Source organism: Vitis vinifera, chromosome 6 (genome assembly GCF_030704535.1).
Source record: "Vitis vinifera cultivar Pinot Noir 40024 chromosome 6, ASM3070453v1".
NCBI lineage: Eukaryota > Viridiplantae > Streptophyta > Magnoliopsida > Vitales > Vitaceae > Vitis > Vitis vinifera.
The window spans coordinates 20,815,435-20,833,044 of NC_081810.1; positions in this window are offsets into that span (position 1 = coordinate 20,815,435).

Here is a 17,610-nt window from a genome sequence, read left to right on the forward strand (position 1 = left end):
TACCAGTCCAGCCCGCGCAGTTGTGTTTTTCAGCCTGGCTCAAAAATCGTGGATTTAGGGTTCGTGAAATTTAAATCCAATGGCACAACAGCAAAGAGACCCCTAAAACAGATCCAGAAAACACAGGGAGCAAAAGAAAAGCAATTTTTTTGGTTTTCTTTGGGAGTTTTGAATGGATTTTCTCGGAAATCAAACGAGGATGAATTTTCCCGGAAATCGAATGGGGATGGATTTTCTTGGGAATCAAACGGGGGTTGCAAAAAAAAAATTAATAATAACATGATTAGATTAGTACCTGCGAGGATTGAGATTTGAGAGTAGCAGAGGAAAATAGGGCTTTTTAGGGATTCTCTCGCTGGAAGACACCTTCAGAAAAGGGTTCTTGATGCCCGAGAGAGAAGTGGGTGCCTTTTTTATTTTTTTTTTATTTTTAGATTTAGGGGAGATAAAAAAATAAAAAATAAAAAATAAAAAAAACATGAGAACAATTTTCTATAAATAATTATTAATTTTCAACTTTTATTTGGATTATTAAATAAATTTATATTAATAAAAAAAGTTGTTATCACATTTTTTAATAAATTTTAAAAATTAAATCTCAAATAAGATATTTTATATAAATTAATTTAATTTATCATTTAAAATATAATAAAATATGTAAAAAAATCATGAGAACAATTTTCCACTCTCTATATAAATAATTATTAATTATCAACCTTTATTTTTATTATTAAATAAATTAATATTAATAGAAAAAGTTATTATCACATATTTTTAATAAAATTTTAAAAATTAAATCTCAAATAAGATATTTTATATAAATTAATTTAATTTTTCATTTAAAATATAATAAAATATGTTTTAATAAAAATATTTTAAAAATTTTAAAATAAATACTGTCTTCAACAAGATGAACTCCCTTCATCTAATAATATATTGAAACTACATCGATATCTTTCTTAGTATAAGGACTATTGCAATCTCATATTTCTTAACTCAATTTTAACTTTATACACTTTCAAAATTCATATATATTATTTTTAAAATTCAAATATCGAATCTACCAATATATCTCTATTTACGATATTTTTCTTCTTAATTATATATATATCAATTACACTTACAAGATAACTTTAAAATGTGTATTCTTACTTATGTTATCATTTTTTGAAGTTTTTTCAAGCATTCCTATTAATTTTAAATAATTTTCACTCCATCGATATTTATGAAAAAATATCCACCGATATTTCTCCGATATTTCCGATATATCCGTAAAATTGAAGTACCGATATATCCGTAAAAACCGATATTTCAATCCTTGGTTGTAATATTTGTTTAATGGCATCAACTTTCCATTCTAGTGCTTCCTACCATAATTGTTGCCCTTCAATGGATCTCAATTTGGTTGCATTGACCGTGTTGAAAGGTAAACTCTTCAACAAGAAACACTTAAATATCTCAACTTCTTGTAAAGATGGTCACTTTAATGAATCTTTAGCCCAAATGCTTATTAGTATTGGACGATGAATGAGTTCTAGGATCTCCAACTTTGGAAGTGCTTGGTTTTCTAGTTGTGTATTCTCAGATTCCATGATAATCTCTTCAATTCGATGCCATTCTTCAACCCTCAAGTGCGTCAGTTGAATAGCTTGATGAATCATACCATTAGGGAAGATCTTCTATCACTTATGTGCACCTTATGTGCAACATACTTAACACCCACTAGTTATAAAAGGGAGATATAACAGCCATACAAGAAGCAATCATACACAAATACAATATGAAGTAGCAAATCTTAAACAAACACAACCCAAAGTATCAAATCTCAAACAATTACCAGAAAAAGATAGCAAATCTCAAGCAAGTGCAAGCTAGAGTTTTTGAATCCTGCACACAAACTTACTTTGTGTCAGCAACAGCAACTATCCTGATTCGCTTTACAATAAAACTCATAGGAGATGAAATCAAAGGACCTAGTTGAGGATGCAAAGAGGTTGTAATATTTGTTTAATGATATCATCTTTCCATTCTAGTGATTCCCACCATAATTGTTGCCCTTCAATGGATCTCAATTTGGTTGCATTGACCTTGTTGAAAGGTAACCTCTTCAACAAGAAACACATACATATCTCAACTTCTTGTAAAGATGGCCATTTTAATGAATCTTTAGCTTAAATGCTTGTTAGTTGTGGTAGATGAATGTGTTCTAGGGTCTGCAACTTTGGAAGTGATTTGTTTTCTAGTTGTGTAATATTAGATTCCATGATAATCTCCTCAATTCGATCGAGTTCTTCAACTCTCAAGTGCGTCCGTTGAATAAGTTGTTGAATCATAACATTAAAGAATATCTTCCATCACTTATGTGCACCTTATGTGCAACATACTTAACACCCACTAGTTATAAAAGCGAGATATAACAGCCACACAAGAAGCAATCATACACAAATACAATATGAAGTAGCAAATCTTAAAAAAACAACACCAAAAGTATCAAATCTCAAACAATTACAAGAAAAATATAGTAAATCTCAAGCAAGTGCAAGCCAGAGTTTTTGAATCCTGCACACAAGCTTACTTTATCTCAGCAGCAACAACTATCCTGATTCCCTTTACAATAAAATGCATAGAAGATGAAATCAAATGAGCTAGTTGAGGATGCAAAGAGGCTGTAATCTTTGTTTAATGGAATCATCTTTCCATTCTAGTGCTTCCTACAATAATTGTTGCCTTCCAATGGATCTCAATTTGGTTGCATTGACCTTGTTGAAAGGTAAACTCTTCAACAAGAAAAACATAAATATCTCAACTTCTTGTAAAGATGGCCACTTTAATGAATCTTTAGCCCAAATGCTTGTTAGTTGTGGCAGATGAATGAGTACTAGGGTCTCCAACTTTGGAAGTTCTTGGTTTTCTAGTTGTGTAATCTCAGATTCCATGATAATCTCTTCACTTCGATGGCATTCTTCAACCCTCAAGTGCGTCAGTTGACTAAGTTGTTGAATCATACCATTAGAAAATATCTTCTATCACTTATGTGCACCTTATGTGCAACATACTTGAAACCCAATAGTTATAAAAGAGAGATATAACAACCACATAAGAAGCAACCATACACAAATACAATATGAAGTACCAAATCTTAAACGAACACAACCCAAAGTTTCAAATCTCAAACCATTACAAAAAAAAGATAGTAAATCTCAAGCAAGTGCAAGACAGGGTTTTTGAATCCTTCACACAAACTTACTTTGTCTCAATAGCAGCAACTATCCTGATTCGCTTTACAATAAAACGCATAGGAGATGAAATCAAAGGAGCGAGTTGAGGATGCAAAGATGCTGTAATCTCTGTTTAATGGCATCATCTTTCCGTTCTAGTGCTTCCCACCATAATTGTTGCCCTTCAATGGATTTCAATTTGGTTGCATTGACCGTGTTGAATAGTAAACTCTTCAACAACAAACAATTAGATATCTCAACTTCTTGTAAAGATGACCACTTTAATAAATCTTCAACCCAAATGCTTGTTAGTTGTAGCAGATGAATGAGTTCTAGGGTCTCCAACTTTGGAAGTGCTTGGTTTTCTAGTTGTGTATTCTCAGATTCCATGATAATCTCTTCAATTCGATGGCATTCTTCAACCCTCAAGTGCGTCAGTTAAATAAGTTGTTGAATCATACCATTAGAGAATATCTTCCATCACTTATGTGCACCTTATGTGCAACATACTTAACACCCAGTAGTTATAAAAGGGAGATATAACAGCCACACAAGAAGCAATCATACACAAATACAATATGAAGTAGCAAATCTTAAACAAACACAACCCAAAGTATCGAATCTCAAACAATTACAAGAAAAAGATAGTAAATCTCGAGCAAGTGCAAGCCAGAGTTTTTGAATCCTGCACACAAACTTACTTTGTCTCAGCAGCAGCAACTATCCTGATTCGCTTTACAATAAAACACATAGGAGATGAAATCAAAGGAGCTAGTTTAGGATGCAAAGAGGCTGTAATATTTGTTTAATGGCGTCATCTTTCCATTCTATTGCTTCCCGCCATAATTGTTGTCCTTCAATGGATCTCAATTTGGTTGCATTGACCGTGTTGAAAGGTAAACTCTTTAATAAGAAACACTTATATATCTCAACTTCTTGTAAAAATGGCCACTTTAATGTATCTTTAGCCCAAATGCTTGTTAGTTATGGGAGATGAATGAGTTATAGGTCTCCAACTTTTGAAGTGCTTGGTTTTCTAGTTGTGTATTCTCAGATTCCATGATAATCTTTTCAAGTCGATGGCATTCTTCAACCCTCAAGTGCGTCAGTTGAATAAGTTGTTGAATCATACCATTAGAGAATATCTTCTATCACTTATGTGCACCTTATGTGTAACATACTTAACACCCACTAGTTATAAAAGGGAGATATAACAACCACACAAGAAGCAATTTTATACAAATACAATATGAAGTAGCAAATCTTAAACAAACACAACCCAAAGTATCAAATCTCAAACAATTACAAGAAAAATATAGTAAATCTCAAGCAAGTGCAGCCAAAGTTTTTGAATCCTGCACACAAACTTACTTTGTCTCAGCAACAGCAACTATCCTGATTCGCTTTACAATAAAACGCATTGGAGATGAAATCAAATGAGCTAGTTGATGATGCAAAGAGGTTGTAACCTTTGTTTAATGGCATCATCTTTCCATTCTAGTGCTTTCCACCATAATTGTTGTCCTTCAATGGATCTCAATTTGGTTGCATTGACCGTGTTGAAAGGTAAACTCTTCAACAAGAAACACTTAGATATCTCAACTTCTTATAAAGATGGTCACTTTAATGAATCTTTAGCCCAAATGCTTGTTAGTTGTGGCAAATGAATGTGTTCAAGGGTCTCCAACTTTGGATGTGCTTGGTTTTCTAGTTGTGTATTCTCAGATTCCTTGATAATATCTTCAATTCGATGGCATTCTTCAACCCTCAAGTGCGTCAGTTGAATAAGTTGTTGAATCATACCATTAGAGAATATGTTCTATCACTTATATGCACCTTATGTGCAACATACTTAACACCCACTAGTTATAAAAGGGAGATATAACAACCACACAAGAAGCAATTATATACAAATACAATATGAAGTAGCAAATCTTAAACAAACACAACCCAAAGTATCAAATCTCAAACAATTACAAGAAAAATATAGTAAATCTTAAGCAAGTGCAAGCCAAAGTTTTTGAATCCTGCACACAAACTTAGTTTGTCTCAGCAGCATCAACTATCCTGATTCGCTTTACAATAAAACGCATAGGAGATGAAATCAAAGGAGGTAGTTGAGGATTTAAAGAGGTTGTAATTTTTGTTTAATGACATCATCTTTCCATTCTAGTGCTTCCCACCATAATTGTTGCCTTTCAATGGATCTCAATTTTGTTGCATTGACCATGTTGAAAGGTAAACTCTTTAATAAGAAACACTTATATATCTCAACTTCTTGTAAAAATGGCCACTTTAATGTATCTTTAGCCCAAATGCTTGTTAGTTATGGGAGATGAATGAGTTATAGGTCTCCAACTTTTGAAGTGCTTGGTTTTCTAGTTGTGTATTCTCAGATTCCATGATAATCTTTTCAAGTCGATGGCATTCTTCAACCCTCAAGTGCGTCAGTTGAATAAGTTGTTGAATCATACCATTAGAGAATATCTTCTATCACTTATGTGCACCTTATGTGTAACATACTTAACACCCACTAGTTATAAAAGGGAGATATAACAACCACACAAGAAGCAATTTTATACAAATACAATATGAAGTAGCAAATCTTAAACAAACACAACCCAAAGTATCAAATCTCAAACAATTACAAGAAAAATATAGTAAATCTTAAGCAAGTGCAAGCCAAAGTTTTTGAATCCTGCACACAAACTTAGTTTGTCTCAGCAGCATCAACTATCCTGATTCGCTTTACAATAAAACGCATAGGAGATGAAATCAAAGGAGGTAGTTGAGGATTTAAAGAGGTTGTAATTTTTGTTTAATGACATCATCTTTCCATTCTAGTGCTTCCCACCATAATTGTTGCCCTTCAATGGATCTCAATTTTGTTGCATTGACCATGTTGAAAGGTAAACTCTTCAATAAGAAACACTTATATATCTCAACTTCTTGTAAAAATGGCCACTTTAATGTATCTTTAGCCCAAATGCTTGTTAGTTATGGGAGATGAATGAGTTATAGGGTCTCCAACTTTCGAAGTGCTTGGTTTTCTAGTTGTGTATTCTCAGATTCCATGATAATCTTTTCAAGTCGATGACATTCTTCAACCCTCAAGTGCGTCAGTTGAATAAGTTGTTGAATCATACCATTAGAGAATATCTTCTATCACTTATGTGCACCTTATGTGCAACATACTTAACACCCACTACTTATAAAAGGGAGATATAACAACCACACAAGAAGCAATCATACACAAATACAATATGAAGTAGCAAATCTTAAACAAACACAACCCAAAGTATCAAATCTCAAACAATTACAAGAAAAATATAGTAAATCTCAAGCAAATGCAAGCCAAAGTTTTTGAATCCTAAACACAAACTTAATTTTTCTCAGCAATAGCAACTATCCTGATTCGCTTTACAATAAAACGCATTGGAGATGAAATCAAATGAGCTAGTTGAGGATGTAAAGAGGTTGTAATATTTGTTTAATTGCATCATCTTTCCATTCTAGTGCTTTCCACCATAATTGTTGCCCTTCAATGGATCTCAATTTGGTTCCATTGACCTTGTTTAAAGGTAAACTCTTGAACAAGAAACACTTATATATCTCAACTTCTTGTAAAGATGGCCACTTTAATGAATCTTTAACCCAAATGCTTGTTAGTTGTGGCAGATGAATGAGTTTTAGGGTCTCCAACTTTGTAAGTGTTTGGTTTTCTAGTTGTGTATTCTCAGATTCCATGATAATCTGTTCAATTCAATGGCATTCTTCAACCCTCAAGTGCGTCAGTTGAATAAGTTGTTGAATCATACCATTAGGGAATATCTTCTATCACTTATGTGCACCTTATGTGCAACATACTTAATACCCACTAGTTATAAAAAAGTGATATAACAACCACACAAGAAGCAGTCATATACAAATACAATATGAAGTAGCAAATCTTAAACAAACACAACCCAAAGTATCAAATCTCAAACAATTACAAGAAAAATATAGTAAATCTCAAGCAAGTGCAAACCAAAGTTTTTGAATCCTGCACACAAACTTACTTTGTCTCAGCAGCAGCAACTATCCTGATTCGCTTTACAGTAAAACGCATAAGAGATGAAATCAAATGAGCTAGTTGAGGATGCAAAGAGGTTGTAACCTTTGTTTAATGGCATCATCTTTCCATTCTAGTGCTTCCCACCATAATTGTTGTCCTTCAATTGATCTCAATTTGGTTGCATTGACCGTGTTGAAAGGTAAACTCTTCAACAAGAAACACTTAGATATCTCAAATTTTTATAAAGATGGCCACTTTAATGAATCTTTAGCCCAAATGCTTGTTAGTTGTGGCAGATGAATGTGTTCTAGGGTCTCCAACTTTGGAAGTGCTTGGTTTTCTAGTTGTGTATTCTCAAATTCCATGATAATATCTTCAATTCGATGGCATTCTTCAACCCTCAAGTGCGTCAGTTGAATAACTTGTTGAATCATACCATTAGAGAATATTTTCTATCACTTATGTGCACCTTATGTGCAACATACTTAGCACCCACTAGTTATAAAAAAAAAATATAACAACCACACAATAAGCAATCATATACAAATACAATATGAAATAGAAAATCTTAAAGAAACACAACGCAAAGTATCAAATCTCAAACAATTACCAGAAAAAGATAGTAAATCTCAAGCAAGTGCAAACCAGAGTTTTTTAATCCTTCACACAAACTTACTTTGTCTTAGCAATAGCAACTATCATGATTCGTTTTACAATAAAACGCATAGGAGATCAAATCAAATGAGCTAGTTGAGGATGCAAAGAGGTTGTAATCTTTGTTTAATGGCATCATCTTTCCATTCTAGTGCTTCCCACCATGGTTGTTGCCCTTCAATGGATGATCTCAATTTGGTTGCATTGACCTTGTTGAAAGGTAAACTCTTCAACAAGAAACACTTAGATATCTCAACTTCTTGTAAAGATGACCACTTTAATGAATCTTTAGCCCAAATGCTTGTTAGTTGTGGCAAATGAATGTGTTCTCGGGTCTGCAAGTTTGGAAGTGCTTGGTTTTCTAGTTGTGTATTCTTAGATTCCATGATAATCTCTTCAATTCGATGGCATTCTTCAACTCTCAAGTGCGTCAGTTAAATAAGTTGTTGAATTATACCATTAGAGAATATCTTCCATCACTTATGTGCACCTTATGTGCAACATACTTAACACCCAGTAGTTATAAAAGGAAGATATAACAGCCACACAAGAAGCAATCATACACAAATACAATATGAAGTAGCAAATCTTAAACAAACACAACCCAAAGTATCAAATCTAAAACAATTACAAGAAAAAGATAGTAAATCTCCAGCAAGTGCAAGCCAGAGTTTTTGAATCCTGCACACAAACTTACTTTGTCTCAGCAGCAGCAACTATCCTGATTCGCTTTACAATAAAACGCACAAGAAATGAAATGAAGTGAGCTAGTTCAGGATGCAAAGAGGTTGTAATATTTTTTTAATGGCATCATCTTTCCATTCTAGTGCTTCTCACCATAATTGTTGCCCTTCAATGGATCTCAATTTGGTTGCATTGACCTTGTTGAAAGGTAAACTCTTCAACAAGATACACTTAGCCCAAATGAATCTTTGTAAAGATGACCACTTTAATGAATCTTTAGCCCAAATGTTTGTTAGTTGTGGCAGATGAATGAGTTATAGGGTCTCCAACTTTGGAAGTGCTGTGTTTTCTAGTTGTGTATTCTCAGATTACATGATAATCTCTTCAATTCGATGACATTCTTCAACTCTCAAGTGCGTCAGTTGAATAAGTTGTTGAATCATACCATTAGAGAATATCTTTTATCACTTATGTGCATCTTATGTGCAACATACTTTACACCCACTAGTTATAAAAGGGAGATATAACAACACACAAGAAGCAATCATACACAAATACAATATGAAGTAGCAAATCTTAAAGAAACACAACGCAAAGTATCAAATCTCAAACAAATACAAGAAAAATATAGTAAATCTCAAGCAAGTGCAAGCTAGAGTTTTTGAATCCTTCACACAAACTTACTTTGTCTCAGCAGCAGCAACTATCCTGATTCGCTTTACAATAAAACGCATAGGAAATGAAATCAAATGAGCTAGTTGAGGATGCAAAGAGGCTATAATCTTTGTTTAATGGCATCATCTTTCCATTCTAGTGCTTCCCACCATAATTGTTGTCCTTCAATGGATCTCAATTTGGTTGCATTGATCATGTTGAAAGGTAAACTCTTCAACAAGAAACACTTAGATATCTCAACTTCTTGTAAAGATGGCCACTTTAATGAATCTTTAGCCCAAATGCTTGTTAGTTGTGGCAAATGAGTTCTAGGGTCTCTAACGTTGGAAATGCTTGGTTTTCTAGTTGTGTATTCTCAATTTTCAGGATAATATCTTCAATTCGATGGCATTCTTCAACTCTCAAGTGCATCAGTTGAATAAGTTGTTGAATCATACCATTAGAGAATATCTTCTATCACTTATGTGCATCTTATGTGCAACATACTTAACACCGACTAGTTATAAAAGGGAGATATAACAACACACAAGAAGCAATCATACACAAATACAATATGAAGTAGCAAATCTTAAAGAAACACAACCCAACGTATCAAATCTCAATTAATTACAAGAAAAAGATAGTAAATCTCGAGCAAGTGCAAGCCAAAGTTTTTTAATCCTGCACACAAACTTACTTTGTCTCAGCAGCTGCAACTATCCTGATTCGCTTTACAATAAAACACATAGGAGATGAAATCAAAGGAGCTAGTTTAGGATGCAAAGAGGCTGTAATATTTGTTTAATGGCATCATCTTTTCCGTTCTAGTGCTTCCCACTATAATTGTTGCCCTTCAATGGATCTCAATTTGGTTGCATTGACTTTGTTGAAAGGTAAACTCTTCAACAAGAAACACTTAGATATCTCAACTTCTTGTAAAGATGGCCACTTTAATGAATATTTAACCCAAATGTTTGTTAGTTGTGGCAGATGAATGAGTTCTAGGGTCTCCAACTTTGGAAATGCTTGGTTTTCTAGTTGTGTATTATCAGATTCCATGATAATTTCTTCAATTCGATGGCATTCTTTAACTCTCAAGTGCGTCAGTTGAATAAGTTGTTGAATCATACCATTGGAGAATATCTTCTATCACTTATGTGCAACATACTTTACACCCACTAGTTATAAAAGAGAGATCTGGTAATGAAATTATATTATATTTTTTCTATTAGTATTTTAATTTCTTATGAAAAGGGACTTATTTTTTCAAATAGTTCTAACAGGCAAGTAGAACTTTCCAACAAAACTTTATTGTCATACTTGAAAAAGAAGTTAGGGGCAAGTGTGAATACAACATGGTAATGGAGTAAATGAGTGTCATCGATCAGAACTGTGATTGAATTTAGTACGTACACATTGGTTTGGTCGAGTAGATGACTTGTCGTTATTCCATCAATTAGATTGATCTCGATGTGCACAGAGGTCGTTTTCTAGCATTGAATACTACTTGACACGTTGGAACAATTCATCAATCAAACTTGGAGGGTCCAACGAAATAGAGTTAAAAAATAGGGTATTCTATAAGATAGTCTCCTTGATGGTTTGCATGATGGTATCCATGCTTACACTATCCAACTGAAGTATTGCTCGTCCAAACAGTTTCATGCTACTTTAGATAGACTCATTTCATTACATTTTTATGTGGAACAAGTTGATAATACTTTATTTTGCCCCTAACGGAACATAAATAATGCGTGGTGAATGTCTCAAATAATTGTTGAAACAAACTTATAGAATTGTGTGAAAGTCAATGAAATATGAAATGGTAGGTCTCTACAAATTGGATGAAAAAACTTTACATCATAATGGATTGTTATTACTTTCTAATGTCATTATCTATTGAAAGTGTATAAGATGGTCTAATGGATCTGTTATGACATCATATATGTTAAACTTTGGCATGGAGAAGTCCCTCGACGCATTGTATCACAATACGTGAGGGATGAATAGTGTCGAGGCTATATCGTTAAGATACGGAAGGTCGAGTTAGACACCCGTAATTGAAGTTGGTTAGGCAGAATGGGTATATGTTATGCTTGTTTTGAGAATGATTCTTAAAATAGTAGCTTTTTCTAGGTTGCATAAAAGTAGTATTTCGAAGATCAAAATGTTGAAGGTTTTTATGAAAACAGAAGAAATGACTTAATTAAAATCTAGCATGAACATACTAGTAGAAGTTGAAATGGAGGCCAAGACTGCTATAAAGATAGAAAATGATGCCAATAAAAAGTTTTTGAAAGGCCACAAGTTGATGAAAGGCAAAAATAAAAATAAAAATAATAGAAAATTTGGTAGAGTAGGCGAAGATGTCATTGAGTAGAGGACTTGAAAAAAATGAAGAAAAAGGTAAACATATACAATGTTGACGGAAATAGAGATAACAATTTTATTAATTTTTAATAATTTTGTTTTTTCAATTAGGTAACTTAAACCTTTCTTATCACTTAGGTTTTATTTCTCAATTATTATATTCAAAATTTTAGAATTAGGATGAAATGCTTCATTTTGACTATCAAAGTTCTATCTAAATTCATGTAACTTTGAAGAAATAATTGATTTGATTTCAAAATAATGAAATTATTTATTCATATTAGTAAATTCTAATGTGAGAAAATTTAATAAATACAAAGTACAACAAATATAATAAATACAAAATAATATGTTTAAATATGTGAATACATAAGCACTCTATGTGTAAATTACACATGACACCTAATAATTATAAAAATGGCCTATTAATGAAATTATATTCTCTTTTTTTTTTTACTAAGATTTTAATTTCCTATAAAATAAACTTGTTTTGAGAATGATTTTAAAGAGTAGCTTTCTCTAGGTTTCACAAGAATAGTATTTCTAAAATCAAAACGCCTGAAAGGTTTTTATGAAGATTAAAGAAATTATTGAATTGAAATCCAGCGTGCTCAGACTAGTAGAAGCTGGAGAGAAGAAGGCAAAGACTACCATAAAGATGGAGAATGATGCCAAGAAAAAGCTTTTGAAAGACTGCAACCTAATGATAAAGGTAAAAAAAAAAAAAAAGTAAAAAGTGGAAGAATGGGTATAACATTGACATTAGCAAAGTGGAGGAAACGAAAAAAACAATTTAATTCATTTTTAATAATTTTGTTTTTTAGTTAAATTACCTAAACATCTCATATCCCTTGGGCTTTCTTTTCTCAATTATTTTATTCAAAATTTCATAATTAGGATGAACTACACTTATTTTAACTCTTGAAACTAATCTCAAAGAAATAATTAATCTTTGAATAAATATAATAAATATAAGGTAATATGATTAAATACGTAACTGACATACACTTTATGTATGACAAATGTAAAATGAAAAAAAAAATGGAAGAAGAATGAAAAAATGGGTAGAGAGGGAGAAAAGGCTGATAAACAAACAATTTGAGAAAATGAAGAAAAATGTGAATGAATACAACATAGATAATATACATCTTCCTATTTTATTATACAAATTTAGATAGATGGTCATAACAATATCTAGGGATGGCAATGGGGCGGGTCTTTTTGAATACCTGCCCCACCCCGTCCCTAATGAGACGGAGTTTAATTTAATAAATGGGTTTGGGATCGGTTTGAGAATTTTTTTTAAAACCCGAGGCGGGTTCGGGTATTGCCCCACCCCGCCCTGCCCCAATTATACATAAAATTAAATTAAATTTATAATTTAAAATTAATTTAATTTAATTTTTATTTTATTATTTTTAATATACAAATAATAAAAAAATATTTTTAATAAAATAATTTATAAAAAATATATAATAATTTAATTATTTATAAAATATATTTATTTTAATATAATTAAAAAGTAATTTAAAAATAAAAAATTAAAATTCGTCAGGGACGGGTATGGGAATTATCATACCCACCATCTGCCTGCCCCACCCCGCCCTATTTAATTTTTTTAAATGAAATAGGTATGAGAATTGTTTCAAATAAATGGGGCGGGGTTGGGATGAAGGCGACTCGTCAGGAACTAGTCTGCTACCATCCCTAACAATATCTTCACAAACATTGAATTTTTTTATATTTTGTTCCTTTTTATTTTCTCACAAAGCTTTCCCATGTTGGCCTTATCTTCTTCTATATATCTATCTTTCATTAGTGTTTTCAATAATTTATCAACAATAAAAAAATAAAAATAAAATATAGATAATAAAAGTATTGTATATAAAATAGGATTTTGTAGACCCCCATTCTGGGCTTGCTTTTATGCAGCCATTTTTTATAGGTGTTGCCATCTTGGGTGGCCACGTGTCAATCTCTGGTTGGCTGTTAGAGCACCAGAGTGGTGTTTTTGATGGCCAGTGGGTGTGCGACACGTGTCCAAAGAATCTGCAAAAAGCTGCAGACGGTTAGAGGAGTGGGGTGGCCAGCTGCTTGATCTCTTTCCTGGCCGTTGGAGGTATTTTGAGGGGGAGATACCTAGGCTGTGAGAGGATATGCAGAGGGGGGTACGTTTCTGTTATGGAGGGAGAGCCCATTGACAACTGTGAGAGATTCTGGAGAGCTTTTTGGGGAGCTTGGGCAGGAAGCTTCCTGGAGGAAGGTTTGAGGTTTCTGTTATGAGAGGTTTTTTTTGGGAGAGCTTAGGGAGACATTCGAGGGGATCATTTTTAAAGGGGGGTTTTTCTGGCTGGGGAGCCAAGAAAAGGAACCTGAGAGTGAGGTTTGCTGTGGGGAGTTTTCCTGGGAGATATTTTTGGTGGAGGTTCTTCTTGGGAGGACCTCAGAGCAGGGGAGCGGATTTTTTTTTGAGGATGAGGAAGCTCTGAGAGAGGGAAACACTTGAGAGAGACACTTTGGAGAGAGATATTTTGAGAGAGGTAGAGAGAGTGAGGTAATGCGAGAGGGTAATGTGTTTTCTGGTTGTTGAGAGGAGCTTTTGGGAGTACCTTGAGAAGCAAGACAGAGAGCAAGAGCTTAAAAAAGGAGATAACAGAGGAAGAGAGTAGCTGCAGGTAAGTTTGAGGTGAGTTTCTTGCTTACTTTGATTCATATATTTCTCATCTCTTTCCCATTTTGATTTACTCTACATTGCTCGCCAATTTGAGTTGGATAATATGGATTACATGCTGAATTTATTGGTTTTTGGATCCTTTCTTATGCTCTGTTGCTATTGATCTTACTGTCATTTCTTGTGGTTTGGTTTGGAGCTAGTGGGACTCTGTTTTTCATACACTCTGTAAGTCTAGCTTAAGATCTCCTCACCTGTATGAGCCCATGGATGTCATCTGAAATGAGGCTTTATACATTCATGCTTTACCTGATTCCCAGTCCATCATTCTCTCAATTTTCACTCTGGTCTCTGCCTTTGTTTTCATTCCTTTGATTTTGCTGTGGTTGTGGTGTTAAATATCTCATTTGGGATTGGCTATCATGGTTTGGAGGTGGGGTGTCTCTGAGAGAGCCTCATGAGGGTCACTTTCCATACAGTTGAGTATTTCTGAGTGCCTGAAAAGCTATGTAGATCGCATTGGACGTCCAGAGGAAAGAAACTTGAGCTAAATCCTCGTGAGAATGCGTATATTGTGAATGCTTTGGCCGATGCCTTTACTGTGTCTATAGATGCACCCTTTCTGCTGAATCTGGAATGTAATCACCATACCAATGACAGTGAGGCTCTTAAGGAGATTGTGCTGCACAATGGACTGGAAAAAGACAGATGACCTTCACCATGTGGTCCAAAAGGTCAAATCTGAATTGCATGAAGCAGTACCTGTTCTTCATGTGGACATTTATTCTGAGTTTGGGTCATTATTGACTCACTGCTCAGGGAGTTGTTGAATTATTCTGCTTAGAATTGGTGGCTGCCATACCTGGGCATTAGTATTGCCTCTTGACTGCTGATGGTTCATGCATCTATACTGTTGGAGTTGAGCAGGGTGATCACCAAAATGGGTTGTAGTTCAGGAAATCGAATCAGGAAGTCCTTCTTGGAAGACTGTGATCTTCGTCATGATTCAAACTTCATACGCATTGAAACTACATGCTACCCCATGGGAGATTGTTGTACCACCCCCTCTAGATGTATTTTCAAATTCGAATCCTCAAAGTCAAGCTTGAAGAGTTCATCGCCTTGGGAATTTCTCAGTTTCTGGGCATGATACAGAAGAGGCAGTTATACTGGACCTTATGCCAAACCCAGGTCGTGGTGGGTACATACCCCATTAGTGCCCCAATATCCTTTTTGTGCGTTTTTGTGATGAGAACTCTTGTGCTCGAAGAAAGTCTTTTAGCAGGATACAATCACTAAAAGAATGATGGCCATTGAGGAAATGGCATGCATGGATGCTCTCTGCAATGACAAGACAGGAACATTGACCTTGAACAAGTTGACTGTTGACTGAAACCTTATTGAAGTGATTACAGAAAGTGTGGAGCACTCCTCAGGTGACGTTGCTTGGGTTTCATCCTCTTGTAATAGTGGTGATAATTCCATAATAGCTACAGAAGGTTCTAGTTACATATAGTGAAGGACCATCGTACCCATCTTCTATCTCATTCTCTCATCATTCATCTTCATCCATTAATTTCCCCTTCACCTATTCCACAATCCTCTCGCATGCATGCATCTCATGCATACGATCCCTCACCATTATTCCTATATTCTCATCCTTCCAAACTCATCAACACTACACCTAACTCTCATACCCGTACCCATTTTTCACGCCCCTCATACTAGCTTCTCCACTGTACACTTCACATTGCTTCATCAGCCACCTCGTCCAACAAATATATCACTGTCATCCCTTGTCTTGATGGTTTCCCAGAAGAAGTTCCAAGACCCAAAGAGATGATGTCAGGGTTCAGGTTTGTTCTCGGTATCTCTACTGGAGAAAGAATAAGTCATTCATGCAAAGGTCTTCAAGGTGTTGAAGTGACTTAGAGAGCCGAACCTCCATTTTTTTTATATATTCAGTCATGAGCATCAAAAAGTAAGCCCAATGAAAGTCTGGGCTGTTCTCACTGATTTGGGTTTGAGACTATGGAGAGACCCAGGTGATAAGTCCAAGCCGCCAACAGCCCATATGCAAGGAAAATTCCCTGTGCGTTATAAAATGGCAGTATTGGGTGGGGATTTCACGTTTGCACAGTCATCACGGTAACTTGCAAATCTGGAAAATCTTGAACTCATAAAGCTCATCAGTCAGGTTATTGAATATTTTGCAAGTGATGCAAGAAGCAATGGAGCTCAGGAAACCACGGTGAGGCTGAAAAGGAGACTCTACACTTGAAAGTTGCTGAAGCTGCGAATTGAGAGACAGGAAATGAAGCTAATTGATGACCTGGCCATGCAAGCTGTTGCCTGTCTTTAAGTGCAATCTCTTGTTACGGAAGATGTTCCCAAGGAGATTGTGAGCCAGGAAAGAGAGATTGAGATGCAGAGGGAAGATCTTTGGTCGAACCCAGAATATATCAAACCAAGGATTGCTGAGAGGCCCTAAATCTGGAAGTTGACTCAGTTTTTCTCAAATCAGGCTCGCTGTACTAAGAAAGGAAATAAGAGAAAGAACACTCCTTCAAAGTGGGCCAAAAATGGGATCTTCTCTGCATGGCCACCATCCTTATGTTGCATGTCACTTCCTTTCAAATCCCTTCCCTGTGATTTCGAAATAAAGATTTCCTAACCCTGTTTTCAAATGATTTTCCAATTTTCGTTTTTTTAAATGATTTCAAGTCATCAAAATTTTCATCCTTAGAGTCTTTAGGTTCCACAAGACTCATTTTCAATAAAATTTAGCCGCCATTTTCTTTTCGGTGAGCCACTTTCGATTTTTTTTTTTTCATCATTTTAAAACGTTTTAAAATAAACATGAATTTAAATTCCGTAGTTCCGAATAATGGAATTTGTGGAATTAATTCATGCAAAAATAAACGGGCTTTGGTGGAGCCCCACATATGTGATTTATGATTGATCGATTGATTGGTTGATTTGATTGCTATTCATATATGATTTATTCTGCTCTATGATATGCATGTGACTATTCTTTAATTGTGCACTAATCTCACTTCTTGATAGCGCATTGAAGATCGTTGCCCAGGTACGCATCTGTTTTTATTCTAGTCTTGCTATATGCATGTTTTGATACTCATATGTGCATGATTGATTCGAGTATTCATTGATTTTCTCATTGATTACCATGTCAGCTCCACTTTATTAGTAGAGACCCGACTTTAGGGCTTAGAGGAGTGCTACGGTCTTTACCGTACCTTCCCGATAAGTAACCTGACCCCCGAACCCGATCCGGTTTTTGTAGA